A 20,595-nucleotide genomic window follows, 5' to 3' on the forward strand; every position below is an offset into this window, starting at 1 on the left:
GTGCAACGGCAGGTTGTGGCTGCGGTACCGGTGAAGCGGCGGCGGCTGCATCGGTTTGAATGGCACGTTGACCCTAGACGAGCTGTCCAAGGGCATCCAATAACACCTGCGTCTGCTGATTCTGCAAGCGATAAAATTCGGACAGTACATCTGGAGAATGTGGCGAAGCCATGACACAAATAAATTAGGGCAAAGTAAAACACAAGATCCTTTGTAGACTCGTCGCCATGTGATGTGTCGGCAGCTGGGCCAACACCTTGTAGATAGAGATGGCTGAAAATGCACGCTAGTCTAACGCAGACGGGCGTGAAGTACTGGAACAGGCTACGTAATTAATGCTATGAAGAAAAGTACGTAGCTGGATTAATACTTATCTTTAATCAATCATTGTGGTACATCGCTCTTGACGATACACAGGAGACTTTAATTACAATCACTGTAAGGCTAATGGCGCCTTGCTAGTTCGTAGCCATTAACTTAGCTGAAGGCTATTCAGTCTCTCGGCTAATGAGAGAGAAAGGCTTCGTACATCTAGTCGCTAGCTAGGTCGTCCGTACAACTGGGGCGAGTGCTTGTTCGTATCACGAGACCTGCCTTGTGGTGGCGCTAGGTCTGCGATTACACAGTGGCGACACGCGGGTCCGACATGTACTAAATGGACCGCGGCCGATTTAATCTACCACCTAGCAAGTGTGGTGTCTGGCGGTGACACCACACATAACATTGTCGTTTGTGGATGCGCGCAGGTCTTTGTACCGGAAGTTGCCATTCCTTTATTTTCCATATGTCTACACCTACATCTACGTACATACTCCGCAATCTACCATAAGCTGCGTGGCGGAGGGTACCTCGTACCACAATTAGCATCTTCTCTCCCTGTTCCACTCCCAAACAGGACGAGGGAAAAATGACTGCCAATATGTCTCTGTACGAGTCCCAATGTCTCTTATCCTATCTTTGTGGACTTTCCGCGAAATGTACGTTGGCGGCAGTAAAATTGTACTGCAGTCAGCCTCAACTGCTGGTTCTCTAAATTTCCACAGTAGCGATTCACGAAAAGAACGTCTCCTTTCCTTTGGAGTCTCCTACCCGAGTTCCTGAAGAATTTCCGTAACACTCACGTGATGATCAAACCTACCAGTAACAAATCTAGCAGCCCGCCTTTGAATTGCTTCTATGTTCTCCCTCAATCCGACCTGATAGAGATCCTAAACGCTCGAACAGTACTCAAGAATAGATCGTATTAGTGTTTTATAAGCGGTCTCCTTTACAGATGGACCACACCTCCCAAAATTCTACCAATGAACCGAAGACGACTATCAGGTTGGGATTAAGGTACCATTTCTCGTCACTAGTAACGATACAACATAGAATCCGTTCGTGTTGTTCACGAGCCATCTGATGACAATCAAGCAGAGATGCACCTAAGGCCAGCCAGCCACTGTGGCCGAGCGATTCTTGGTGCTTCAGTCCGGAACCGCTCTGCTGCTACGTTCGCAGGTTCGAAACCTGCCTCGGGCGTGGATGTGTGTGTTGTCCTTAGGTTTGTTAGGTTTAAGTCTAGGGGCCTGATGACCTCCGATGTTATGTCCCATAGTACTTAGAGACATTTGAACAGTTTTGAACCTAAGGCCATCCGCTAATTTTTGTGATTTGGTCTTCGAGCATCCGGTACCCATACACCCATTTCTGAACCTCCCCATTGCATGCAAATGTCGCACTATGGTGGAATGATCACAATGGCTTGTCCTCGAGTGCAATGACGTGGATCATTGTGGATTAATGCGTTTAAACGATCTTCATCAAACCCCGAAGGTCTTTCAGAACGTGGAGAGTCACTACCGTAAAACCTATCCTCCTTAAAAAGATAAAACCTTTTTCTTGCCGTGCTCTGTCCAAACGAACTATCGCCATACACGGCGTAAATGTTTCTGGCTACCTCCACTGCTGTCAACCTCAGTTGAACTCAAACAGTAGAATATGTCGGCACCCACAGTCCAGCGTCCGTAACTCCACTCACTACCTCCAAATAACAAAATATAAATATGTAAACTCAAACAGCATCGGAGAACTACAAACAGAAAATGACAATCGAAAAATAATCGGAATACCGACATGTAAAACACAAACGCTACGAAATTATGCACCACCTGAATTGCGTCTCAGGTGTCAAAGCTTATTAACTAACAGTACGCCTCTGGTGTTAACACCCACTTCTTTCGGTACTATGTCGTGATATATGTAGATTTCACGTATTCTCATAAGAGATTGTGGTTAAACCATTGACGCCACTCATGGTACCAAGGGTACGCCAATAATCAGAGTGAACAATCTGAGTGCCAATAAACACGCACCTGCAAATTCTACACGAAGCTACAGACGCCTCTGGCATTTGATTCATCTCCTATATGCTTTCGGTATTTCCAGAGTAACTTCCTATTTGCACCTTTGTTCACGACGCACTCATGAAAAGCTATCGTCATTGTTTGGAAAATTACTGCAAGATACGGAGGTAAGTTCAGTTCTGAAAATTATTTCATTCTTCTGTAGCATATATGACTTGACATAAATGACATTTTAATGCAACACACGAGAGTCACGAGCAAATGAATTAGGAAATACTGTTTGAGTAAAATACCCATGATTTAGCGTTTGTGAACCTTCTGAGGGCCCATACAAGAGATGAAATAAAGTGAAGTGCAAGCGAATGTATCCGTTTATTTGTAACACCAGAATACTTGAGAGCTGAGCTGTGTTCATTATTTATTACAAATTTACAGTAGTTCATATAAACATTCGACCTCAACACTCCGTTGATCGATTGCACTTCGCATGTATGGCGATTTGTAAATTCTAACGAATGGTTAATGCTCTGAAGTTTGTACTTTATTAGCAAGAGATCTCCAAGGCTTTATGCTCCACGAAACTAAAATTGAGATTTCAAAGCTCGAGTACCACCCATGAAGAGAACCGTAACACTTTTAAAATTACTCGTAACAATAAAATGATGTATCAGAATTCAGATCCAGAATAGCAGAGGTATTCCGCAAGCACGGGAAAGACATGACATCTACAACTACTTAGGTACTCTGCAAATTACACTTAAGTGCCTGGCAGAGGGTTCATCGAACCACTTTCACAATAATTCTCTATTATTCCTTTCTCGAATAGCGCGCGGAAAAAACGAAGACCTATATCCGTGCGAGCTCTGACTTCCCTTACTTTATTAAGACTATAGTTCCTCCCTATGTAGGGCGTTGTCAACAAAATATTTTCGCATTCAGAGGAGAAGGTTGGTGACTGAAATTTCGTGAGAAAATTCCGTCAAAATGTGAAAGGCCTTTGTTTTAATGATGTCCATCCTAAATCCTGTATCATGCCCATGATACTCTCTCCCCTATTTTGCAATAATACACAACGTGCTGCTCTTCTTTGATATTTCTCGGCGTACTTCGTAAATCATACATGGTAAGGGTCCCAGACCGCGCCACAGTACTCCAAAAGAGGACAGAAATGAGTAGTGTAGGCAGTCTCATTCCTACATCTATTACATTTTTAAGTGTTCTGCCAATAAAACGCAGTATTTGGTTTGCCTTCCACAAAACGTTTTCTACGAATCCTTCCCAATTTAAATTGTTCATAACTGTAATTCCTAGGTACTGAGCTCAATTAATGGTCTTTGATTAGAGGAATGGAAAGAGAGATTGGCCAGATTAGCCAGTATGAATTGATATCACGGTCCAACGAAACCGGTTCCAGATACGTCTATCGGAAATGGCGTATCGGAATTGACGCAGTAGATCATTGGCCTCAGTCACTGACACAAAGTGACGACGTAAAGGACCAATTCTAATGGGTGTGTAGTAAGTGTAACGTTCGAGGTATGAGAGAAAATTAATGATACTGAACTTTTTATCTCCTAAAGCTCTTATTTTTTCACGAACAACACTATTTTCCCCTTCAGTGATGTTTCCTTCGGCAACTATACACCATCAGAGTGTCTTGGTAACATCGATGAAGGACTTTATCTGGTAAGGGCATTTAACATGTTGGTTACATTCTTTTGAAGGTTCTCAAGACTTTTAAGATATATATCAATTTCGGGATAAAAATCAGGACTCAGATAAATTGAAGAGGGGCCTGTGGAACAACAGGGATGCCTCCTGAGAGCAAAAGTTCGGTGATGGAAGTGGTCGTGAGACGTGGGGCGTTGTCATGATGCAGAAGCAACTTGTCTAGAACGTACAAATCATCGGTCAAAATTTGACTTACAGAGAGAGTGTTCAACAAGTCACTCATCATCCGTATTGTTATACGTCTATTTGACCTTACAAGAGCCTTCACACGTTAGAGGTTTTCGGTAGGATTTGAAGTTGAAGATTTCGCTTGGATACATTCATCTTCAACATGTTATTCAGATTTGGGCTCGCTTAAAATTAGTGCTTTGAATAAGGAATGTAGCCCTGTTTCAACTTTTCGAAGTCACACTTTCGGATTCCCCAAGTTCAACACAGAACTTGATTGTATAACGTTGCTTTAAATTCTGCTGTTCCATTTTCGTAACTCACAACAAAAACACAACTTCACTAATGCTGCTCTCAACAATGACTTTATGGCTGCATGGCACTGTAGCTCGGACTAAACATTTGGAAGCGATAAACACACCGGTCTACACAACTACAAGAAAACAGTGTTGCCAAATCGCTGGCAATGTTGTCAGTCTCATTACTTCTCTCTGACTTTGTTTCCAAAATATATGACACCATATGTTTTCACTTTTTATCGTGTAAATCCCATGAACGTTTAGTTAAAATGTTCAATTTCTCAAACGCCTTTTATCACAAATATGGGGCATATCCAATTATTCCTGGCCGGTGTATCTTAGATTTGACCTTATGTACTCTATAATACGTAGTTCATTAATAGTTACAAAATATGACTTACTTTTGTTTCAAGTAGTAATTTATTCAGGTATTAGTGGGTTACATGTCTACTGGAAACGTAACCGTTATCTCCTGTACAGTAAAGTTGCTCAATTTCATTGAAGAATTTTCACAGCATACTTGAGTATATTGGTCCCCTGTTGGTATATTATTCGAAATTGGACCTCTGTTCTATGCAGTCAGCAGTTTCAGTAACGATCAGTGGCAGGGTGGACAATGATGACAGTCGTATGCGCTGTCATAGGGCGAATGATAACTTTCAACGTGTTTCCTGATACGGTTAGTAAGTAAGGGACATGCAGGCAAAATCAAGCTGTCCCGTAATAAATTTATAAGACCGACGTGGAAATGACCCTTATTCATGGAAATGGGAACTGCCCATCGCGGAAAATACTGGAAACCGTGATTTCGATGCACCAGTCAGTCGCTGACATGTCTGCACATGCGCATTTTACGCATTCTCTGTCCCGAATACTTCACTGTAATATTACGTTTCTATGAAGGAGAGCAGCACACATGTCTAGTGATCAGTGGAACGCAATACAAAACGTTATACGCAGTAAAACAGCTCGTGTTCACTGTCTAGTGTTACGAGAAGCACAATTCGTGGAAAACGTGTACGACATGTTTGCGCAAAATATCAGAACTGCATGTGTTTCGGCAAAACCTCCAGCGAACTCTGCGTTGCAAAACTTTGCTGGGGAATGTCGCGAAACGGGCTCTGCGGCAAATAAAAGCCGTAACTATCTGAAAAGATTTCGAGCACGAGAAAACATTGCTCGAGTGAAGGAAAGCATGGAACAAAGTCCGATGAAATTTCAGCACCGTTTATCTGCGCAGCTGGGAATCCTGCATCTACACACACACTCCGCAAGCCAGCGTACAGTGCATGGCGCAGAGTACCACGTACCACTTCTAGTCATTTCCTTCCACGTTCCACTTGCAAATAAAACCACGGAAAAACAACTCCGTACCTGCCCCAATTTTTCTCATCCTATCTTCGTGGTCCTAGTAGCAGCAGAATGGATCTGCACTCGGCCTCAGATACCGGCTCTCAAAATATCCGTAACTGTGCCTCGCGAAAAGGGCATCGTCTCTGCTCCTGGGGTTCCAATTTAGTTCACGAAGAATTTCAGTAATAGTTGCATACTGATAGAACTTACCGGTAACAAATCTAGCAGCACACTTCTGAATTGATTCTATGTCTTCCTTTATGCCAAACAGACGGGGATCCTAAACCCTAAACAGTATTCAATAATTGGTGTGAATTGCAATCTATATGCCTTTTCATTACACTTTCCCAAACTTCTCCCAATAAAACCAAGACGAGCATTCGACTTCCCGACTACCAACCTGACATTATTCCATTTCATATCGCTCTTCAGCCTTATGCCTGGATATTTAATCGATGTTACTGCGTCAAGCAGCACACTATTAATGCTGTATTCGAAAGCTGAACGACAGTTTTTTCTACTCGCTCACATGATCTTACGTTTTTCGACGTTTGGAGCAAGCTGTCATTCACCATGTAAGTTAACGAGCATAGCGCTCTCATTTAAATATATGGCCGAAAGAGTCAGCCTACAGGAATTGTGAAACGACCGCCATCCAGGACCGCTTGCCAAAAAGGGTCCAGATTCACCACGAGATGGGGAAACTCACAGGCGTCTGTTGTCTATTGAGACTTAAGCACTGTAGTGTGCGAGTCAGACAAACGACAACCTACGTCATAGGGAAACCCAGTAGAAGTCGTTTGTGGTCAGGGAGACTTGGCAGCGTTAAATTTGACGGACCTAAGATCGGCCATAAAGGGAAACATTTATGAAAACTATTTAATTCTCTAATAATCCAGGGAACGAAGCCACAGTAATTTTAATCTACCATCCTTCATAAATTGTCATCTGAATAAAACCTGAAGGTTGACCATATCTATAATAAGTTAGGATTTTCTATTAAAGTGAAATTCACGAGTTTTGTAACGAAGAACTGAATGCTAAAATCTAGAAGCGCATCATTAAAATGACTCATGTTGTAAATGTCAACTCTATAACTTTATTTGTTTAGGAGATGTAGTAAGTTTAAATTAACAATATTTACATCTAAGCATCAGATCATCATTTCCTCCACACAAAACTGATTGAACGATGACAGCATGACACCTTATTGAATCATTAGGTAATAGAAAAATCGTTGTTAAATTTAGTGCATATAGTTACTTTTGTTCTTTATTTATTTACCAGAAAGCACATTGGTGCAAGGCTACTGGCGTGGCATTCAAAGCTAAGACGGAAATTGTATTGGTTTTACGTAAAAGAATTTAATGTTTCTTATGTAATGGATATTATTGTTACTTTATGTAGAATGTGAAAGTGGTCAACCTTTGATTATTTAAATATGTTAAAATGTAAGAATAATGTAGAATAAGCTGTAGCCAAGCAGATGGACGGCTTCAGCAAAGGGAACTACCCTAGACAGTTGAGCGATGATATTCGACGTGTGGGAAACGCGGCCGGGGACGGGCAGAGGACAGTGCTGGTACAGACGCGAAAACGGACAGTTCGGCTGCAGGTACCAAATGGTACATTACGGGTGGAAACGCGAAAGCGGACGGTCGGTTTTTAGGTAGCTAGGAAGTGAAACGACTTAGAAAATTTCGCGTTGTGTGGTATCGCGGAACTTACTCTCTTAGCGGCGAGCAGCCGCCCGCCTAGTGTGAACTCTTAACTTTTCACGTAGATATCTTGTATTTCGAGATGGGATTGTGAATTATCGAACTGTGTCAAATCGATATGCGCTCGAGTGTAATATTAAATCTAAATACGACCACTTTCACAATTAGTTTGCTTTCTGAATAAACATTATACTAATCAAATAGCAACTGTGTGGCCTACATCATTTATGGGTCGTTACTTTAGTTCCCGATATTATTATTATTGTATTTATACGTTATGTTTCCTTTGTATTTCGCAAACTTACCATCAACCAGACAATTTAACCAAAGGGTCACAGGTGTCTAATTGAGCGTGTAATGCGACACGTGCGGTTAAAACCCTAGACGAGTTTGAGCCATGACATTTCGACGAAGAGGAACCACATGTGAACCCGAACATCTTCAGAATGTCAGCTCACAACTACCCCATCTAGGAAGTATTGGAGGGTCCCTACAGTCACAACTAAGAGATTATCGTGTCGACTTTTGATCGAAAAGGACCATCGGGTTCCTTACATATTTATTGTCGTGCTTGAATTAAAAGATACAGACGAACTTTCATGTGCTGGGCTAAGTCGCCGGTTTTTGTGTGAAATGGAACCAGGACGTTTTGATTCTTACGTCCTCATTCCTTCAGATGAGACCTTGAGCAGCCGGTCAGGGTATACGAACACACAGAATAAGCACCATTAACTTATCAGAAAATTCCTGTCAGTATTTCGAAGAGCCTTGCATAGACTCAAAGTATGATGTACAGAGTGTGATGTCAGGTGACCGCATCGAAAAATGATTCATTCACCAGACTGTTCATGCTAATCGGTACGTCCAGAAACTGTTTAATCCACAGCTGGATAAACTCGCAGAAGATGGAAGACTGAATGGGATATTTACGGCAATACGGAGCAAAAGTAACACATCGTTGCCGCGGTAAGGAGAGGACAATCAGCAGTAGCAGTGCACTTTTCCTGGCCACCTCGACGCCCTCTCTCCCTGCACTTTTTATCTGTGGGGTAAGCTGAAAGGATACGTGTATTCAAATAAGAGCTACAGCACCACACTAAAAATGCTGTCTCTGCTATCACTTAGGTAGAGCTGCTATGTGTGTGTCACAGTTTGATAAATCAAGGACAGCGCTGCATCGACGCCAGCTGTGCCTATTTCCAGTGAGACGTGACTACTTCTTACTACTGTGGAAAGATATCGTCACTCGTTTGCAATTATTGGTTTTATATTGGTGAATGGTCAGCTCATGGGCTGGTATCATTTCCTACCGGATCGTATAGCCTCCCAACCTAATTTGTAAAGGAACATATCCCACAAATAAGAACTGTGAACTATGAATGCTTTTGATGTCCGCTCATTGATGTACTCCCATCAAAATATTGACTTCTATGCGTAAAAACATCGGCCCTATCTCATTATACAATCCCACTTATGGTGCCCGTTAAATTAGCTATGCAATGGAAAAATATGAAGAAATGATGGTGACGCTCAGTGAAATATTTAATTAATATGTCCTGCAAGTCGTCCACAACCCTCTTACGCATTCAAAAATCTTTTGTACTGTCTACTGGCTTCTGGGCTTGTGAGGCATGTCGGAATGGCTGGATAAAATGGCGGGGAAGGATCTATTGCGACCGGAGGGCAGACAATATTGGCGCAAATCTCATTTTGTTCTGAACATGGCCATTTATTCAGCCTGAAGACCCACTACATTTTGCACGAAAAGAATGACAGAATAATAGTCCGACGTTGGATAGGACATGGGACTAGCGCTACAAGTTAACCTAACAATTTCATCAACAAGTGCCAAAAAACTCATTCACCTAATTAGGACATGGAACTATAGGTACAAGTTAACCTAACAGTTTTATCATCAACTACCACTGAACTCTATCAACAAAGTGTCACGCTCACATGTTTGTAGGAGCATTGAAATTTCTTATAGCTCGAGAGTGTGACTTAAACGTTACGTGCCATTCCATGTTTATCAAAAGAGCCTATAATTCATGAGTCCCCACAGAACAATAATCTATTTCCAAAGACAAAGTTTAAGGATTAACAAAAATTCTTTCCCCGAACACTCTCTACAAATCTTAAAACGGACATTCTGTAGTGTGTCGACCAGCAACTCAATTCTGCTGTATCTCATTCACACTGTTCCCACGCTGGCTGAATAACTATCGAACGATTTCTTTTCTTAAGTATACCACAGTTGCACACTGTCTACTATCTTACGTTGAATGCATCAGGAATGCCACTTCACATTGCCTCGTGACATGCACCATTTGTCCGTTTCTCAGAGCTAGGGAAAAATTACCCTCGGTCTCGCGACGTTTCGAACACCTTGGTATCATCATATGCAAAAAAAAGGCCATGCCTCAGATGTTCAAGTGACTGCACAATGCCACCACGAAACTGTCACACGATGGGAGGTCTTAACATGTCGTTTCATCAACTTTTCACCCTCTTTTTCCACGCCTATGTAAATATAATGGCGACTGCCAGCGCTGAAATCACGCGGTTTTATTATGAGTGGTCTAGGAAAACATTGGGAAACATTCCAGACACACCGCTGCTCAGGATCGGCATGGAGAGGTCTCAATGAAAACCTCCCCTTACCCTGGGCCTTTGATTCCCACACATTTCGCGAGATACATCGCAGAGTTAGGGATATTGAGGTTCAATACATGGTAGTTGTAATGCCACAATGAAGCATAGTCAAGGCGCAGCAGTTGAATAAGTGAACGCTCATGCCATTTGTTGGATAGTTGCGCAAACAAAAGAACAGGTGCTTCCGCCTGGCGGCAGTCAAATGAAATAGCGCTGTGAGTAAATCAGTATCCGAATAGTGCTGCGCTCAGACGACGAAATAAAGAAGTGTTAAACTAGATTAATATTATTATGTACAGTATAAATAGTAATTTAATAAATGGCTGTAATTGAATATGGTAATGTTATGGTATGTCCATTTGTAAATAGAGAACTTGGCATAGTGTAAATTAATGTTTAAATGTGAGGGAAATCCCCGAGAATGCGGACAATGCAGGTTGGCGCGTGAATTTGGCAGTAGAGACAGATGTGTTCTGGAACTGTTCAGATGCAGAACAGAGATTACGCGGCACGAAAGTGACGGTTTTAGTACGGTTGGTAACGTTGCTTATAGACAGTTAAAAGTGAGCTTACAACAAACACGAACTGGATTTCTGGTGTGTCAGCAAGTCAAACGGACAATAACGCTTGCAGGATGCAACATTTCGACGGAGACGGCTTGTGAGCGATATAGTTGCTGTTCCCGCTCAAAAAGCACATGGCACGCCTTATGGAAGTCTGCGTAATTTACGATGGACTGCAGCGACCAGCAGCAGGGTATGAAGTGACCAGTGTCTGCAGCTAATGTTGCAATGTGATCTTACTACCATATGAGATCCATTGATGAGCTCACGCCAGCACAAACAACGAACTGGTAGTTATCGTACGACAGTGTTTTTATGAACATACATTTATCCGTAGCGAACCAGTTTATGTATTTATCAAGTCAAGTTCTCTACAGTGTAATGTCTGAGTGAAAAAATAAGTTGGTGATTCAAAGTGCATTCCACGAGTGTCGTCAATTATTTACAGAAAATAGTTCATTATTATCCCAAATCCATCACTGTGTGTGCAGCAACACCAGTAGAAAGGCTATATTACGTGAGTATCGGCGTATCAATGCTACAAGAGGATATAATCGGAGTTAACGCCGAAAATTTCCAACAAACGCCGGATTATACAATTGACAGAAGACGCCAGGTACTGTGCCACATTAATTACGGTTCAACTCGATGTGGTGGCTTTTCAGTACATTATCAACGTAAAAACTCATTCGGTTTCATTAGAACAAAATGGTTCTAAAGTAATGTTTTTAACATCACTAGTAACCATCAGTTATATAGTGTTCATTGATTATTCAATAAAGAATTTATTGCCACCACAGTACTCATTGTACCTTCAGTACAATGCAAATTCAGTAACATTAAAATCATTACTGACAGTTGGTGTAGATCAATCAAAAAAGTCGTTCAAATGGGTCTGAGCACTGTGGGACTTAACATCTATGGTCATCAGTCCCCTAGAACTTAGAACTACTTAAACCTAACTAAGGACATCACACAACACCCAGCCATCACGAGGCAGAAAAAATCCCTGACCCCGTCGGGAATCGAACCCGAGAACCCGGGCGTGGGAAGCGAGAACGCTACCGCAGTAGATCAATCTAACGTACAGCAACTTCAAGTGTTTATCATATGTGTGTGTATATTGTGTTACGTAAATGTTGTTCGCCTGTTAGGCGTGATTAACGTAAACCAGGTAGTGCATTCCATTCAGTCGCTTCAAAGAGGTTATTTTTGTTAATAAAAATCAGAATTCATTTAATATTCGATTTCTTGTACGCCATCGTCAATATTTATTCAGTAATTCCGTGTAGTAGTCTGAACTACATAGAAAAGCTAATCAGGCTTATTACACGCGATAGCCGCTTTCCAGACGTCCGATGCCGCATGGTCTAAAAATAAAACAGTACATTCGGATAGTGGCATCGCAGAGTTTGGTTCTTTAAAAACTTTGAGGGCGGGGGTGGGAGAGGTTTACTTGTACCACATGGATACGTATATGCAACGCCACAGCCACACTGAACGCAAACGAACAAATGTTACTCACTATTTTACCTGCATCCGATGTCGCTGTCCTACTCTGACTCAATGGAACCGTGTGGCGAATTCATTCTGATCATTTCTTTGTAACGACTCCTAACTCGTCATCCGCGAACAGTTTTTGTTGTAAATGATTTAGCCTAAAATCATTGAACCTCATGTCTTCTCGTAAGCGCAGAGCCATTTTGTTTCACACAGAAAGTGTGATCACAGATCGAGAGCAGTAAGAGGACCTCAAATACGATTTTTAGCCTTCTCCGATGCAGTTTATGGACAGTATTTTTAAAACAGATATACGTAGGGAAAGATCTAAAAGTTGACTGTATAGGCAATGTAGCGCGATTGTAGTGCTTATGTACATTATAAGCACCAACTTCAAGGCAATACACAGGGTCTATCAAAAAGAATCATCCGATTTTAAGAAATCATAACTATTATGTTATTTGAGAAATGCGCGTGAACAACGTACTGTTGGAAAGAGCAAACTCTCGAGTTATACATGGTTTCCGATAGGTATAGTACCAATGTGCACTCACTTCTCGTAAAAAATAGTGTCGGGACAACAAAAAGGGTTTTGTGTTCTACGTTTGGCGCAGTGCGGGTCAGTAAAAACTGCCAGCCTGACTTTCGTACTATGTATAGTGTGCATCCTCCTACAGCATAGAGCACTATACGATGACATGAACAATTGCGAGGAACAGATTGTTTGTGCAGATGCAAATCGCCAGGCCGTCCACGTGTGTCTGACAAAATGGTTCAAATGGCTCTGAGCACTATGGGACTTATGTGTGCTAGGTGGACTTTGTGAGGAAAAGGAAGATGTTCATACATCCGTTTCACTAGTTGTAACCTTACCCACACTGTGTTAGGCTCAAAAGGGCTCTGAGCACTATGGGACTCAACTGCTGTGGTCATAAGTCCCCTAGAACTTAGAACTACTTAAACCTACCTAACCTAAGGACATCACACACATCCATGCCCGAGGCAGGATTCGAACCTGCGACGGTAGCAGTCGCGCGGCTCCGGACTGGGCGCCTAGAACCGCTAGACCACCGCGGCCGGCTGTGTCTGACACAGACGTCTAACGCATGCGCCATAGTTTCAAAAGGAGTCCACAGAAATCCGTTCACCGTGCAGCTCGACAGCTCAACATGCCCCCGATGTCCGTCTGGCGTTTGTTGCGTCGACGTTTACACATGAAACCGAACAAACTTCAGCTACTACAAGTTTTTCGTAAAGGTGACAAACAACAACGTGTGGATAATTTCGTTCTTGACAAAATGAAGTTTGACAGTTTTATTCCACGCTCAGTGTTTCGTGACTAGGCAACATTACATTTAAATGGAAAAGTGAACCGTCATAATGTGAGAATATGGGGTACGGAACAACTACATGAAGTTGAACATGAGAGGGACACTCCAAAATTTAATGTGTTTTGTGCATTTTCGCGGGAATAGTTGTGTGGTCCAATTTTCTTTGCCGAGAACACTGTTATAGGAAGCACATATCTCGAGATGTTCGAGAACTTTCTTTTCCCACAGTTGGAGACTGATTCGAACGACTTCATTCCAATAGGTTGCAGCACTGCCACACTGGCATCTGCAAGTGCGGGAATTTAAAAAAAAAATGTTCAAATGTGTATGAAATCTTATGGGACTTAACTGCTAAGGTCATCAGTCCCTAAGCTTACACACTACTTAACCTAAATTATCCCAGGACAGACACACACACCCATGCCCGAGCGAGGTGCGAGTTGACAGTCATGGACAGAAATATGTGTAAAGCTAAATTATCTAGACGCGCCACAAAAATATATAATAGTTTAAAAGCTATCTCGGCAATGCTTTGGCCGATTAATATTATCAAAGTGTCCGAGCAATCATAGCCGACTTAGCATATTGTCTACCACTTTTGAATGAGAGGTCGGAATATGGGATTCGACTGAGAGAAACTGTGTCTTAGGTAGTAAATAAATTTAAAGAGACGAATCTAGCGGCAGCATTCTAAAGTTTAAAGAGGTAGGTGAGTAATTAAGTATGTATTTTTATTCATTTATTTACGTTTAGTATCAAAAATCCGGGAAAAGCAAAATCACACCGCAAGGACATTATTTGTGAAAAACGGTGGCAGATACAAAAAATTGGTCTTTAAATTATTATCGCCCGGAAAATTACCACACTTTTCAATATATTGTATATATCTTTGTGTTTAGTTTTAGAATATTCGTAATTCTTGCCAAACATTGTTGTGAGTTCCAGTCGTTTCGAGAGTGTATAGGGCGGCCATATTTGAGGACAGTTGTGTTTGAGTGAGGCTATGAGATGGACGTGTCGCGCATCTGGGGGTAGCAGTGGGTTGGTAGCCACATTCGGGGACAAGTATGTATGTAGCGACGATCGAAAGCAATCAAGTGGAGTGCAATATAGTGGATTAGGATAGCAGACAACAGTGTATTTCGTGAACTGTGAACAGACTGTCGAGTGTCGTGATCGCCACAAATGAATTTTATGGTGAACTGTTGTAGCATCAGTTATTAAGGGCCGCCCTTACCTTAAATTCCCTCAAACTGTATTTTAAGTGTTTACTCAATATATTGAAGAAAAATAAACTACCTGTTCAAATTATAAATCAGCATCTGAGACACAACATTTTAAATTTCGCCGCAATACGTGCCTGCATTGAGTTGTTATATTTTGTTCCAGCTTAAAAATTGAGTTTATAATAGGTGTGAGCTGGCACCCTATGACGAAAAACGTAGCCAAACATTGAGTCCAGCCACGTATATGGGATACTCAATTAAGCTGAGTGACAAATATATACATAATCGTGCCATAGCACGTGGGTACTCGAGACAGACTATTCCAACTTCAACGTGTACTGCCCAGTACAGTCGTACCCTGTAATGGATGAGACTGCACGGAGTCCTGACCTGAATCCTATAGAACATCTTTGGGATGTTTTAGAACGCCGACTTCGTGCCAGGCCTCACCTACCGACATCGATACTCCTGCTCAGTGCAGCAGTCCATGAATAATGGGCTGCTGTTCCCCACGAAATCTTCCAGCATCGGACTGAACGAATGCCTGCGAGAGTGGATGCTGTCATCAAGGCTAAGGGTGAGCCAAAACCCTGCTGAATTGCAGCATTGCAGCTTGAGGGCGCCACGAACTTGTAGGTCATTTTTAGCCAGGTGTCCAGATACTTTTGATCACATAATGTGCGTCTGTCACTTCTGCTCTTCTAGATGTATTGACCTTTTCTGCGACGTGTGGAGTTGGGTTGTGTTGTTTAGGGGAAGAGATCAGACAGCGAGGTCATCGGTCTCATCGGATTAGGAAGGACTGGGAAGGAAATCGGCCGTGCCCTTTCAAAGGAATTATCCCGGCATTTGCCTGGAGTGATTTAGGGAAGTCACGGAATACCTAAATCAGGATGGCCGGACACGGGATTCAACCGTCGTCCTCCCGAATGCTAGTCCGGTGTGCTAACCACTGCGCCACCTCGCTCGGTCTGAGACCTGAATTCGCATTTTTCATTGTAATTCCTAAAGTATTAGGAATGAACAGTATTTACGGTCACATCATATTCTGTATAACTAAAATCGCCTTCGTTTGTTAGTGGATACCCTCATACACTCTTCATTCGCCCGAAATTCATTTCCATTCACAGCCGTAAATACGAATTGAAAATTAAACCGGGAAAACAAATTAATTTTGGCTCATAGGACGTCGACACTGAAAACTGGAATACAACAGTCCAATTGATTTTGTTTTATCCTCTTCGGTAGTATTTCAAAGGGCGTGTAGCTGTTCGCAGAATGTTTATATTCCTTTCGGGCCACAGTCGTTAACATTTTCGCCACATGGCAACAGCAATCATCATGGAAATACTGCCAGTGCAAAAGTGGCAGGATACGAAAAATCTTTAATAACCAGTGACTATGTGCTTGCGTGTGTTTTACAGGTGGGAGAAATGGGACCGGAGGGAGAAGAGAATGGGGAGCTATCGACCAATCAAGCTGAGTACTTAATACACAATCTACCGTAATCATTCGCACTAAAGTTAATATAACAGGCTGTGATTATTACATGAAACATAAAATGTTAAATGTGACCGTTAACGGGCTGCACGCTAGTACTGATGTGCGTAAAGTTTCAGTCATTTATTGGACAAAAGCAAGTGACGAAGCAAGCAGTACGTAAACACATCTGTTTAACTTTCTTGCTGCTATAATATCCAAATAGTCAGCTATTTGTGAATTTTCTGTTATGTTAAAGCATATTAAGGTAGAAGGCCCACGCACTGGTTTAAATTTTAAATTAGCAGGAGCCATCTAAAAAATGGTCGAAATAGAACATTCTGCTACCGGATCCCCTCAGGGTGTTTCATATTAATTATGAAAACCTGCCGTATGAATTAAAGATGGTAAAACGAGTTATTGCATAAAGTTGTAGCACGTTAGGATAAAACCAAATAATATCGTTGAAGTATAGAAAAATTTATTAAAATCAGCACAGATGGCAAGATCGTTTTGATTTAACCAATTAAATTGTTTCATAGTCAAGAGAAACATTGCTAGTTGCGATGTACTACAAAACTACAGGTAATAAATAGTGAATGCAACCATAGAGTTATTATTTGGTCAAAAAGTCATTATGTTTAGAAATACATATACGTCTAGATACTTGCGCGAATCATCATAATAAATTAATAAAAGGTAAGAGTAACGGTACATACATCGAACTGCTCGTTAACTCTTGTGAAAAGGTACACTGTTAATTATTAAGCATTTGGGACGTAATGAAGTAAATCACAGGATCACTTGTATTACAAATGGTTCAAATGGCCCTTCACACTATGGGACTTAACATCTGAGGTCATCAGTCCCCTAGACTTAGAAGTACTTAATCCTAACTATCCTAAGAACATCACACACATCCATGCCCGAGGCAGGATTCGAACCTGTGACCGTAGCAGCAGCGCGGTTCCGGACTGAAGTGCCTAGAATCCCTCGATCTCAACGGCCGGCACATGTATTACAGCTATCACGACAACAGTCATCAAATGTTAAGCAGAGAAAGCAAAATAGTTCTCATATTGTACAGTCACTAAAGCATTATCGTGATCTGATTACTGATTTGGGAGGTAGATGACAGAGACGCAGAATAAAATAATGGTATGCAGATTTAAGGAGGCTTCATAACAGGTATATCGAACACCAGTGTTAATAACAATCAAAGGTGGGATATTACATTTAACAACGCATGACGAGGTGTACGTCTAGGTATTAATATACTAATTTTCATTTTGGTAGTCATAGTAGCATGAGGAAGAAAGTTAGATTCTGATTGGCATAAGTCTACGTTAAATGCCAGACTATTGGCCACCAACGCTATCAACCCGATAATACGCCAGTTTCTCGGTAGATAATTGCGTCGAATTGTTTGTTCAACAGAAATATACACTCCTGGAAATTGAAATAAGAACACCGTGAATTCATTGTCCCAGGAAGGGGAAACTTTATTGACACATTCCTGGGGTCAGATACATCACATGATCACACTGACAGAACCACAGGCACAGAGACACAGGCAACAGAGCATGCACAATGTCGGCACTAGTACAGTGTATATCCAACTTTCGCAGCAATGCAGGCTGCTATTCTCCCATGGAGACGATCGTAGAGATGCTGGATGTAGTCCTGTGGAACGGCTTGCCATGCCATTTCCACCTGGCGCCTCAGTTGGACCAGCGTTCGTGCTGGACGTGCAGACCGCGTGAGACGACGCTTCATCCAGTCCCAAACATGCTCAATGGGGGACAGATCCAGAGATCTTGCTGGCCAGGGTAGTTGACTTACACCTTCTAGAGCACGTTGGGTGGCACGGGATACATGCGGACGTGCATTGTCCTGTTGGAACAGCAAGTTCCAATGCCGATCTAGGAATGGTAGAACGATGGGTTCGATGACGGTTTGGGTGTACCGTGCACTATTCAGTGTCCCCTCGACGATCACCAGTGGTGTACGGCCAGTGTAGGAGATCGCTCCCCACACCATGATGCCGGGTGTTGGCCCTGTGTGCCTCGGTCGTATGCAGTCCTGATTGTGGCGCTCACCTGCACGGCGCCAAACACGCATACGACCATCATAGGCACCAAGGCAGAAGCGACTCTCATCGCTGAAGACGACACGTCTCCATTCGTCCCTCCATTCACGCCTGTCGCGACACCACTGGAGGCGGGCTGCACGATGTTGGGGCGTGAGCGGAAGACGGCCTAACGGTGTGCGGGACCGTAGCCCAGCTTCATGGAGACGGTTGCGAATGGTCCTCGCCGATACCCCAGGAGCAACAGTGTCCCTAATTTGCTGGGAAGTGGCGGTGCGGTCCCCTACGGCACTGCGTAGGATCCTACGGTCTTGGCGTGCATCCGTGCGTCGCTGCGGTCCGGTCCCAGGTCGACGGGCACGTGCACCTTCCGCCGACCACTGGCGACAACATCGATGTACTGTGGAGACCTCACGCCCCACGTGTTGAGCAATTCGGCGGTACGTCCACCCGGCCTCCCGCATGCCCACTATACGCCCTCGCTCAAAGTCCGTCAACTGCACATACGGTTCACGTCCACGCTGTCGCGGCATGCTACCAGTGTTAAAGACTGCGATGGAGCTCCGTATGCCACGGCAAACTGGCTGACACTGACGGCGGCGGTGCACAAATGCTGCGCAGCTAGCGCCATTCGACGGCCAACACCGCGGTTCCTGGTGTGTCCGCTGTGCCGTGCGTGTGATCATTGCTTGTACAGCCCTCTCGCAGTGTCCGGAGCAAGTATGGTGGGTCTGACACGCCGGTGTCAATGTGTTCTTTTTTCCATTTCCAGGAGTGTAGTAACTGTCCACTTGCGGGAGAGACGAGTATTTGATTCACAATCTCAACTTCAGAGTAACTAGAAGTCAGAAATGTAGCCCCCCGCTGCTTTTGCTGTAGCTGTTGAGGCCAACGGGAAGTACTTCGGTGCTGTTGGCTTTGGTGTGAGTCTTGGCGCACTGTGCACCAAGGCGTGTGGATTCAAGCGGGGGACCCCAGCGTGGATGCCAGCGTCTGTGCCCGCACAAGGCAATGAGCAGCAGAGTTTGCCCACACAAGGCAACCAGGCTGACTTCGGAATGATCCATGGAGCTGGTAGAAGTAAAGTGGCAGCTGGCTCTTCGACAGTGACCCTCCAAGTCGGCATCAGCGAAGACAGCGTCTAGTGGCGATGGCGTCTTGTTCCATTCCTGGGCGTAGACCGGAGGAGACTATGACTAGTGGTGGTGGTAACGATTTTTCCTTTGGCTGGCATCAGATCAGTCTCCTGACTGGTTTGATCCAGTCCGCCACATATTACTCTCCTTTAGTAATCTTTTCATCTCAGAGTAGCACTTGCACTTTACGTCTTCAAATATTTTCTGGAAGTATTTCAGTCCCTACAGTTTTTGCACTCTACAGCTCATAGTGCCATGGAAATTACTCCCTGTTGCCATAACAGATGTCCTAATATCCTCTCCATCATTTCTGTCAGTGACTTATATAAATATATTCCTTTCCTCGCCAGTTCTGCGCAGAAGCTCCTCATTCTTTACTTTATTAGTCGATCTAACTTGCTACATTCTTCTGTAGTACCGCATCTCTTCAGGTTAAGGCCTATGTTTGACATTAGTAGAATGCCCTTAGCCAGGAATGCCCTTTTCGCCATTGCTAGTTTGTTTTCTCTGTCATCCTTGTAACTTCCAGCACGGGTGAATTTGGTGCGTTGTAATGTTGATGCATTATGTTGTTCTGAAAGCGGTGCTGATATCCAAGACAATAAAAGCGGGTTAAAATTTGTGAGCTATCTGGAGAACTTAACCTTGCATTACTGAGCAACTGTTTCACCAGGTATCCAGTCTAGCTTACCTAGTTCTTGGTCCGTATTTGATGTGTTTCGTAAGATTACAAACTCACATTTTCACAATCCTATGTAAGGCACCAGTTTAGTTATGGATCAAGTTTAATATGCTGAAATTTTAACGAGACAATGATCAATGTTAAAATAAATGTCCAAATATAAACTGATTTATTTCTTTTTATTTAAATTGTCTTTATATATATATATATACATATGTGAGTTTGTAATCTTACGAAACACATCAAATACGGACCAAGATTGGGAGACTGCATACAACACTGCATTCACAAAATAACACACGAAGAACGTTGAAACATATGCA

This window comes from Schistocerca piceifrons, chromosome 7, assembly GCF_021461385.2.
Source record: "Schistocerca piceifrons isolate TAMUIC-IGC-003096 chromosome 7, iqSchPice1.1, whole genome shotgun sequence".
NCBI lineage: Eukaryota > Metazoa > Arthropoda > Insecta > Orthoptera > Acrididae > Schistocerca > Schistocerca piceifrons.